This window comes from Alexandromys fortis, unplaced genomic scaffold (assembly GCF_014885135.2).
Source record: "Alexandromys fortis isolate MF-2015 unplaced genomic scaffold, M_Fortis_MF-2015_v1.1 scaffold_33, whole genome shotgun sequence".
NCBI classification, from domain to species: domain Eukaryota; kingdom Metazoa; phylum Chordata; class Mammalia; order Rodentia; family Cricetidae; genus Alexandromys; species Alexandromys fortis.
Genome location: NW_026067917.1, coordinates 1,128,329 through 1,140,209, shown reverse-complemented (window position 1 = coordinate 1,140,209; position 11,881 = coordinate 1,128,329).

The window sequence follows — 11,881 nt, the reverse complement described above, 5'->3', positions numbered from 1 at the left end:
CCTCTAACTCCTATAATGTTTTCCCAGCTTTTTTCAGGGTTTGCTGATCTTTGAGGAGAAGGACCTGATGATGACCTGATGATCTCCAATTGAGTCTCTCTCTCTCCATATACTGTCTCTGTCTCTGTTCCCATCTTTGCTAGAAGAAGTCTCTCTGATGACAGCTGAGTTATAGCCTCCCTCCCTCCCTCCCTGCCTCCCTCCCTCCCTCCCTGCCTCCCTCCCTCCCTCCCTTCCTTTTTCCTCTCTCTCTCTCTTTGCCAGTAGTTTTTGGTTGTACCCTAAGTTTCTGGGCTATCCAAGCTCTGTGTCCAGTTCCCTGCATCCAGGCAGTATCAGGCAAGGACTCACTCTCCTGGTGTGGGCATCAAGTCAAACCAGTGTTTGGTTGGCCACTCCCACAATCTGAGACAACAAATTGCCCCAGAACACCATGCAGGCAGGTCAGTTTGTAGGTCGAAGGTTTTGTGGCTAGGTTGGTGATCAGGTTTTTCTTTCCATTGCCTGCAGAGGACCTTCTTTCACAAAGAGACTAATCCCTGAGTTTTATTTTTTAATAAATGATAAAAGAAATTGCGGTATTTTCACTTTTCTACCAGATGTTCCCGTTTCCATTTTTGGATTCTGTACCAGGTTTTATTACCTTAACTGAAATGTAAGAATATTTTCATTTGTAGTACTGGGAGTAAGTTTATAAACTATTATGAGAAGGTTAAGGCACCTACCTTGGCTTTCAAATGCACCTTTCTTAGCAGCTGTCATGGTGGGTTATATTTTCCCCTTCATCTTATTAAGTACTTAGCTACTCACCACCCATGATCAAATAACATGTTAGCACATGTAAAGCTTGTGTGTAGGTCAAATTTGATATCAGCATCAGATGCAAAATAGCCTTGTCAATAAATCAATGTGTCTATTTCCTCAACAGCCATAATGGAATTTTTATCATGTCTGGTATAGATTTATGTCTTAATATATTCACAAAATACTGAAACTATTCTGTTTTCCTAAGTAATTTTGAATAATTGCACCCTTTCTTCTTATTGTCTAGATAAATCTGACAGTTTCCATATATTTAAATGGAAAAGACAAATTCATTTCTAAAAGATGAGATTGTGTAAATGAATTGATTCCCTTGTTTTTCTTTGGCTATGGCCCACCTACTCAGGGTTCTATTTATAAAGCTAGCTTGGCATGTAATTTGGTTGCTTAATGGGATGGAGGTGAATAACAAGTGGTTCCACTGTAGAATAATCATGTAGAAGATGGATGAAGTAGAATGTTTGGTTTCAAGAGTTTCTGCACTATTATTCTCCTGGGTAATACATCTTAACTTCTTTCAATGCATATTGTGCCCCCATTATCCTACACATTTTCATTCTTGCAAAATGCATCAGCTTGCTGGAATCAGACTAACACTCTCCATAGACATTTCCTAGTAAAGCAGCTGATAAGATACACTTTTAGTCACAAATGTGATAACTGCAATGTTAGGCTGTGTCAAGAAATCTTGAATAGAGTGACATTGTAAAGAATTATTACTCATCTACAACATCATATTACTTTTGTACTATTGAAGATAAATTCACCCGGTTTGTAAATCAACCATTAGCCTTCTTATTGCTGGTGAAGTTAAAGATGGAAGGAGACATCAGTAATAATAAAATTCTACTCCTTTTTGGTATCTGTATGTAAGGTTTTAATAATCTCTAACTCATATGTATGTATGTATAAGTATATATATATATCTTACATAACACACACACACATATATATATGTGTGTGGCACAGCTTATCTATGTGGGTATGTGTGCAAGAATGTGTGTGTGTGTGCTTGCGTGCCTCTTTGCATGCGTGTCCATGTTTGTGTGTGTGATTCAGCACATTGTACGCTACTTTAAATATCAGTTAGCCAGCAGTGATGCTGACAAATTTATCCAGAGCTCGTGTTTTTCTGACAAGGTAAAAACAGGAATATTGTTATTGAGGATTACAAGGTGTACAGAGACAACATTATTTTCCTTATACAAATGACTTAGATGGTGGGAAGATATTTTGTAGAAATCACTGTCAAGAGAACAGCAACAAGATCTAGCGAATCTAGACTCAGATAAACAAGACTTTGACTTGTGGTTCCAATAATTCAAAGCACTTACTTTTGACGTCAGTCAAGCAGTTCGAGTTCTTTGCGCACTGATTTTGTTATTCTGTGAATGGGGAATAAATACTTAAATATAAAATATTTGAATAACATAATTCTTCAGAGAACTTGACATAGCCAAATGTGGTGGTGTTTGGGAGATAAAGTTAGAAGGATCAGAAATTCAAGGTCATCCTCAGCTACAAAGCAAACTAGAATCAACCTGGACTACATGATAGGCTGTCTCAAAACTGAAACAAAACAATCTTGCCATGGTACCTGAAGCATTGGTGATGAGCCATATTATTTGTTACTGAAAAAACATTGTTTAAGGTCTGTATTCAGGAGGCTATGATTAAGAAACTGCTGGTGTTTGCTCAAATATCACACTATCAAGAAAATCATTGAGAATTTGTATTTCTAAGTTCTAAAACAAAAGAGGAAAAAGAAAAGCAAGAAACTGAATATCCTGCTTCAATTCCTATTGGAATGCAATAAATTAGGACTGCAGTGTCATCTAACCTTTATTCCAAACAGAAAGGGATTCTGATATTCTGCATTTCTAATCTGCTCAGAGACACTGGCAATGCAGTGACTTCTATGTGGATCCTAACATAAAACACAGTGATTGGACAACGCAAACAAGAGAAGACCTGGTACAGTTGGATCATATGAAGCAAAAGCTGTGGCTCCAAACAGTTGGAGATGACTTTATAGCTAATAGCTTCAAGCACAGTCACGATAAGGAATACAGCATGTTTGGAATAAAATTCACTTCTGTGAGTAGTAAGGTCAGCAGAGGTCTGAAAGGCATGTGAGTAAACGCTGTGATCCTCTGGCTTTCATACGCAGAAGACGATCCTTCTCACCCTATCCCACAGTGGTGATTTTAAACTTTGTAGGACACGAACCCTCCAATATTTTATTTTATATTTTGCCCCATTTCTATACACGTAAGAACATATATTATTAAAAACACGCTAATGAAACTCATTCAAAATACTGAGTGGACCACTAAAATAAGACCCAGTAATCCACTTGCATACCCAAGAAGGGCGAAAACACATTCAAATGCATTACGTAGCAACTTGGAGTTATTAGCTTCACTCAGTGCCAACTCTAGGAGATGGTTTGTTTCCTTTATTGAGACATAACCTTTTACAGAGTCACACCAATGGAAAGAAGCAGTGCTGAGTTCCTGCCCTGAGTACCTATTGTCTGCTCTTGAGTGGGTGCTCTCAATGACAGATCTACCTAATACAGTACTAAGAAACAAAGGAGAGTGACGGCAATTATGTAAGACTGTCAGGGGCTTAGTATTGCCCTGCTTCTCATTTGGATATTCATCATGAGTCAATGCACTGAACTCAGCACGGTGCCTTTGTCTACAGCCGAGGAAGAGGAATTTGTTTTGAAAGGACAAATACCACTGTGGGTTTTATTATAAAGGTGGCAAGTAGGTTATGAGCCTTTATCACCTTACGATGTCTTGTGCTATCATAGAAAAACACCATGTATTCAGTCAAGTGCTTCTGCACATTTTCGATACTTCTCATTCCCTGTTCTCTTTTCATAGATGGTGATGCTTGAAATTGTGTAATGACTTCCCGGTTTTCAAAATTAGACCCTGTAGAAATAAAGAATCACATGTGATTGCCTAATGAAACAATTTCTATCATATTTAAAGGTCAGAGTATTCTAATTAGACAGAGAGGCAGTAAAATGCAGTCGAAATTAAAAGAAACTTTGTTCATCATTTGAATGTCTGTTTCTTCACTAGACTATAAACCTTATATCCTTTACAGATCAGGAAAGCGCTTATAAAATTTAAAACTAATATTCTACAGAGCATAAATGATTATGGTTCAGATACTATAGCGTGTATCCTTGAGAAAATACCATTTCATAATATGATTTTATAAATTTTCCCATTAAAGATATAACACTTTAAAATGATTTCTTTGCTAACCCTCATCAATTCCGTTCCTTTCACCGTCTCCTTTCCAGGCTCTGTCTCTCTCCACGCAAATGGACAACATAATGAAACTGTTCAAGACTATCCGACATTCTTTTCTCTTTCAAGCAGACATTATGAAAACTCAAATGTCTTCAAAGTCAGCAGGCAATAAAAATGTGTTAAGGGTCCTGGCAGAAAAGAGAAAAAAACTGTTAAACTGAAAGATGTATTACATATCTAAATATTCCTTAAACTCAGAATAATTTAGAATATAGGCTGGTAAGATACAAAATCAATCCTCCCTGCCAGCTTCAGTTCGAGACTCTTCCCCAGCCTCTTTTCCTTCAGAAAATCTGATTTACGCCTCTCTAGCCTCATTTACCATATGGCTAATGACTCTCATATATCTGCATCTTTGTTTGTTTTACATAGTTTTACATTTATCTGTCCATCTGATATTTTTAATAAGCTATCCAAAAGTCAACATGTCTCAGGTCAAATATCACCTTTATATGGAATTTTTTAAGTTGGTTTTTTTGTGTGTGATTACAATAAAATTACATCATTATTCCTTCTAAACCCTCCTATCTTCCCATTTGTTCTTTTACAAATTCAGAGTTTCTCTTCTCATTAATTGATGCTACACACACACACACACACACACACACACACACTTCTAAATCATTTGTAATGTTACTTATGTTTTTAGGGCTGACCATTTGATATTGGATAATCAGTTGGTTTGTGCTTCTCTGGGGAAGACTATTTCTCTCACTTTCCACACCCTTGGTTGCCTGTAGTTCTTTATATAGGACTGGGGCCTCCTGATCCATCCATATTAACATGTCTATTGTTGGCCCTGTTTCACTCATGTTTAGGCAGCAATGTTGGTGAGCTTCCCAAGTGTCTCTTCTGTTATTTATGGGAAACACAGTCTTGCAGAAAACCCTCTGATTCTTTGGCTCTTACACTCTTTCTTCCCCCTCTCCTGCAGTGATCCCTGAGTCTTAGGTGTGGGAGTTGTATGGTAGATGTATCAGGTGTGGAGGAAAGGGGAAGATGAACACAGAAGAAAGAGAGAGGAGGGTAACAGAACAGTAAGGATGTCTAAAAAGTCATAAGGAGCCATACTATTAACTATAAACCTAAAAATATCTATAATACATGTAAGCCGATATATAAATATAGTATAATTAAATTTTCCTATCTGTGCTTAAAATGTTCATTCAAAGAGTCAAAGACCATATAAGAAAGACTGCCAACATAAGGCATGAGAAGTACTCTATGAGTTGCTGGTCAGGGTTGTCCAAAAGACTCCAAAACTTTACAAGTTATTGCTATTACCCTGGTTCCCCTCCACCCCCAGAGGTGGAGAGTAAGTCCCCATTGATGAAAAACCATCTCTTTAAGACACAAGGTACAATGGCACCTGAGTTGGAACTATTTTGAAAGCCTCCTCCCTGAGGCCTAGCATTCATGGTGCCAGAAGGTGACACGCAAACTTCCCGAGGAGAGAAACAACTAAAATCCCCACCTAGCTGTGACTCCTGTGACCCACAGCAATGACCAGCATCGCAGGCAGGATAACCCTAAGAGTACAGTCATGTCATACATACCTGGGCATGAGCAAATGGCTTAAGACCTGGTCACGAAAGAGGAAAACCATGCCTGTTGCTGGAAGAAACTTAGCCAGGGATAATGAAGCTTTGTATTTTCAAAGAAAACCCACAATGGCCGCTTTACCAACCCAGCAAAATTTCTAACGATAGTCTCTAAATATTTATTGTTTTTTAAAATGTTCTCATCTCTGCAAACCCATCCCCCCATTGAAGGTTTAGAAATATGAAATCTAGTATTTCTAGCATTAACTATTCCCTCTTTGATTATCGGTTTCCCTCCTTTACTCAATTGTCCACGAAGGTTTCTAATCCTCACCCCACTTTTTGGAACTGTCTTTTGCTCCAGGGTTACTCACTTTTCTTTTTACACAAAATATTCTATAGTCTTTATATCCAGTGTTGTTTTGTTTATTTGTTTCACTGGCATGCAAGTGCCCACGGTGGTGTGCTGGGAACTGAATTCTTGTTCTCTGTAAAGGCCTTCTCTCCAGTACAGCTTGGACTCCCCAGCCTTTCTTCCCTTCCTACCACATTTGCTTGGATGTTTGTAATGTCGACCTGCACACTTAATATTGTCTTCCTTACAAGTCATTCTCGATGCTGAAGCTAGAATCACTGAATTAAACCTGTGAGCAGGCTTCACTTCTACTTAGTACCTTGATTGATTGATGCTCCTTAAATAAAACTTCAGCCTCCTTAACACAGCTGAGGGTTTGAGATGTCCTATTCTTGTGCTTCATTTAGCTTCCTTCTCCTCTTGCCTATTTATCCTGAAGTCCGCTTGACCTCCTGTGGAAGCAGCTTCACTCCCCTGTCCCTTGACTTGGAACATTTTTGACCAGAGCAAACCTCCCACCCTTCAAGCCTCAAGTACAAGGTCGTTTACTGCCACTGCCACCCTCGACCCGCAAGGATGACGTGACCACCGGAGCTCTTCTTGCAGCAGTTTTCAGGACTTTATGCACAGCAATCTATCTCCTTCTCCTTCTCTTTCTCTTTCTCTCTCTCCTCTCTCCTTCCCTCTCCTTCCCCTCTTTCTCCCGGGCAAACCTCTCCCAGCCCTTAAGTAGGCATGGGCTGCCAACCCCGAACTGCCAGGTATGCACTGCCCACAGGTTCATGCATATGCAGGCAGCTGATAATCATTGCGTGATCATAGCATAAGCCAGACTTTAGCCATCTCAGGAGTTGATTATACATCTCCATCAGGTGTGATTCCACGCAGCTCGCTACAGTTTTCCAAGAAATGCCTTGTCTAAACCTCTGAGGCCAGCAAAGGATTCCTTTGATATGATGACTTGTAAAGAATTTTGTTTTTTTTTCCTCACTGAACCTTGTACACAACCCTGTGGTGGGTTGGTGTTGCCATTGGTTGACTAGAAGTTTATTTGGAGTTTTTCTGCCTTTCCTCAGATTTCATGCACCGTGAATGCTTTTGAATGAGCAGGTGGTTAAATAAATGAAAGCAAGCCGGGCGGTGGTGGCATATGCCTTTAATCCCAGCACTCGAGAGGCAGAGGCAGGCGGATCTCTGTAAGTTCGAGGCCAGCCTGGTCTACAAGAGCTAGTTCCAGGACAGGAACCAAAAGCTACGGAGAAACCCTGTCTTGAAAAATCAAATAAACAAACAAACAAACAAACAAACAAACAAACAAATAAATAAAAGCATAGTTTGGTCCTCAGTGCAAACAGGACTTCTTCACTCAGAAAATCTGAAAGTACCTAGTAAATATCTGAGCTCCCCAGACACAGACTGTTGGGAGGGCTCTTGTTACTGCCTCCTGCATTCATTCCTCAGTGGGGCTCCCTGAGAACACCTCCAGACCAGCTTGTGAAGACCTGCTGCACCCTCTATAGCAGCTCCTTTGCAACCTACATAGTTTAAATAAGATGTGAACATCTACTCTTGTGCTCTTACCTGTGTTTTCCAGTTTTTAAGTAGCAATTTGGGTCCTGCTGTCTTCCCCTTTTCAAGGTCTTCTGTAGGTTGATGTTACCTCCATATTCAGAGCTATTTTCCATCTCTATAACCCTGTAGCTATGATTAAATGCCTTCATTCAGGTAATAACCTCCCCAAAGGGGAAAATGATTTTATACTATTCCCAAAGATGGATACCTTCCATTAAATATACGGATTGCATATTTTCTGAAAATGCTCTGAGTATGCATTACAACTGTGCTGAAAAATCATATACTAGCAGGTCATGGATAGTCACTTGCTTTCATTTACTGCCAAGAGAAAAATGTAATAATATTGTAGACACAATGGAAATTTTATAAATACCACTATCTGAAATGTCAGAAACTTTGACCAAGGAAAAACGGTCGTCTGTGCAGAGTTTGGTATTTGGCATGCAGAAATGTCACTGTATCTTGGTGATCACAGATGTGAAAGTAGCTAGCCTAAAAACCCAAGGTGAATCCCAAATATTATTTCAACCATAATTATATGAATATTTGCATCAGATGACGATTTTAAAAGATCATCAAATAGATAACAAAATTAGTAGTTACCAACTTTCTTCAATACTCAGCTTACATTGTTTTCCTAATAGTGTTAAATACGAGAGTAATGCAAGAAGGTGATTAGATTAGATTCATATTCAATTATTTGTCCTGACATCCTGATAGATGATACTCTATTTTCCCCGTCATTTTAGGAGACAACATGTCTGGGAGTTTCACTTCTTTTGTAACATTTAAATTAAGAAAATGTATTTAAGTAGCAGTAGCGATTAGGGACTTACAATACTATTTGGTCCTTATATGCTCATCAAAGGAATGAAGGTGATTTTAATTGGTTTGTAGTTTTCAATAATTATATAAAGTAACTTACACACCATCTCTGAGTAAGACTGTGTTCTTGTACCCATTTTCAGGATCTTTGGTCACCTGGGTGTATTTACCCTAAATAACTTGTGTTCTGGTTTTCCAAGTCTTCCACTTTCTCTTTCACTTTCTCTTCTCAAAGGCACCTTTGTTAAAAACATCCAACATGGTAGGCTGTGGGCACGAGGGGTTCTTTATTCCTACTAGACTTGGGGCAAGTGTGGCTCTCAGCTCAGCATGTGGGCATGGCTCGCTTGAAACATAATCCCACTGTCCTTACAATTTCTCCTTAGTTGTTTTTCTTATAAAGCTCGCTACAGCAAAGCTGAAGTCAGAAAGCATCCCCTCTGATGTGTTTTCTCTTTCCCCTTGGAGTAACCTTCAGCATGTCTCTCTCTCATTTTAGAGGGGGCTCCCATTTTCCTCGCGTCCCCTTCATTCTTGTTTAATCATATGGAAAGTGCTTAATCTGGGACTGATCTCCGTCCAGCAGGTAGGCAGCCTGCTCCCCAAGGCGCCTTCTCATCAGCCTCTCCTGAGCTGTTTTCTTTTCATGCATCTTGATGGGCTTTTGCATTTGTATTTTCTCGGCATGGTGCTGTTTATGGAAGAACTTAGGCTTTAGATCAATCTTGTATGCCTCCCTGGAATGATTATGAGCCTCTCAACTATCCTTTCTTTTTCTCATAGTAATCCAAATGATATCTATAACATCTACAATATAATTCAGTACATTCATCTTCCTCAGAGGAGCAGCCCCTGTGTGTGAAGTAATGTGACTAATATACCCTAGCCAGGAAGGAGCCCCTCTCTACACACTTATGTTCAAACCTATTTCTTATTCAACCTGCTCCTGACTTAGAGGTTTTTTTTTAAAGGCCGATTTTCTAAATTAATTGTTTATCTATACTTCTTAGCTATATGTGTCATATAAATAAAAATTACATTTCACCAATTGTAATAAAAAATATTTTGTAAAGCAAGGTGGCTTACCCCAGTAATCCTAGCACTTTGGATGCTAATTCAGGACAGTTGCCACTGCGCATGGCCAGCCTGGCCTACAATTGCATGACCAGCCTCGTCTACAATTCGTGACTTAACGTAATCGCAGTATTACTGATACTCTTCCGTTTTTGTAAAAACGATGAGAGAAAATACCTGAAAAGGGGAATCTGATCCACCTTGATTTGACACAGAACAGGGTCACTTTACATCTTAAATATGCCACACAACTCATAAATATAAATAAAATGCCTTTAAAACCCACAATGCGGGACCCACTAGGCTGCTCCTCACCCCGAGGCAGCCTAGTCCAGTCACTCTTTGAGTGTTTGCTGTGTTTAGTGTTGCTAGTTAACGTTCCACTCAAACTATACACTCTGGTTAAATGTGTTGACAGAATTCTTTTCCTCAAGATGACTTCAGTGATCCCTGAAACACTTTGTTGATTGACAGCTTTCAGAAAATGAATTTTCATATTCAATACAAATACATGCCTTTCCCTTTCCACAGAAAGAAGCCTTTGCTTCTGGTTTTTGCCATTCACAATCTTACTTATCCCCTTTACGGCACTTTTAAGTATTATACCTATGCATTTTATCGTTATTATTTATTTATTTAAATAGAGACTTCTTTTTTTTAAATTTTATTTATTTTAGATACCAATCACAGTTTCCCCTCCCCGCTCTTCCCATTCACCCCTAACTCTCCCCCAACCCATCTCCCACCCACTTCTCAGAAAGGGTAAGGCCTCTCATGGGGAGTCAACAAAACCTGGCCCATTAAGTTGAGGCAGGACCAACCTCTCCTCACCACATCAAGGCTGAACAAGACATCCCATCATAAGGAATTGGCTCCAAAATCCCAGCTCATGTACTAGGGGTAGATCTTGGTCCCACTGCTGGCAGCTTCTTAAACAAAGCAAGCTACACAATTATCACCCACATGCAGAGGGCATAGTTAAATCCCATGCTGGCTCCCTATTTGTTAGCCTAGATACCCTGAGCTTTCAAGACCTCTGGTAAATTTTCTCTGTGGATTTCCATGTCATGATCTTGACCCTCCTCTTGCTCATATAATCCCTTGTCCCTCTCATCTTCTAGACTCCCAGAGCTTAGACTGGTGCTTGGCTGTAGATCTCTGCATCTGTTTTCATCGGTTACTGGATGAAGATTCTATAACAATAACAGCTACGATATTTACCAATCTGATTACAGAGGAAGGTCAGTTCAGGCACCTTCTCCACTATTGCTAAGAATCTTATTAATGATAGTGTTATTATTTACAAAAATTAAGACTCTGGATTTTAGGAGTTATGGATTTAGTGTGTGTGTGTGTGTGTGTGTGTGTGTGTGTGTGTGTGTTGTAGGTAGCATGTATGGGATAGATATAAATGTTTTTCTAAACCATTTGTTATCAAGTTAAATTAGAAACAGATCTATTTATTAGGAAATAATTCATTGTACACTAAAGACATGTTTTTATAATATGTATTATATACTGATCTATACATATACAGTGTTATTTCATCAGTAGTATCTATCACTTAGTACAATAATGAAATTAGTCAGTAAATTCTTTATTCTTTTCTCCCTCTCTCAAAAAAAAAAAATGAATTGGGTATTGGTAATCTTTCACGTTCATTTACATCCTGTGAGGTAGTGAGCCTGTATGATCTACATATCCTTCCTTCCTCATTATTTGTTAGCTGAAAAAGATTTCCTATTGTCATAGAACAATAACTTCACATTGTATTTGGCTGTGTTACCCTATTTATTGATGCTGTCTTTATGGTTGTATGCATTTAATTGCTTTATCCATAGTCTCACAGAGAGGAAATTCTGACTGTTTCCTTTAATTCTTTCTTAAATCTCTCTAGAACAAGGCCTTAGGGAAGCCTCTTGAGATCAATATTCTCTGTTCTCTTGCACATTTACAGCAGTGATTGAGAACTGGTTTGACTTACCTTAAAATCCTGAGCTCACAGTTTTTCTTTAAGTATTTAATGTCTTTTTGACTCTGTTGCCTCATATGGAGGAGTTGCTGTTGATGTGGTCCCAGTATTATTAATTTTTCTTTGAAACCATCTCTATCCTTTTCCTAATGTTAAAGAATATGCTCAGTAGCATGTCTCCATGAACAAAGGCTCTTGAAATGCTTGTTTGTAAAAAGCTGAGAAGTTCTTTATGCTCACTAGTTTTTCAGCAGTTGTACGAATATGACAATTTCCTAAAGTATTTCCGTGTTAAGAATTCTTGTTGCAGGGCGGTAGTGGTGATTATAATCCCACCACTCAGGAGGCAAAGGAAGGAAGATTTTTCTGGATTCAAGACCAG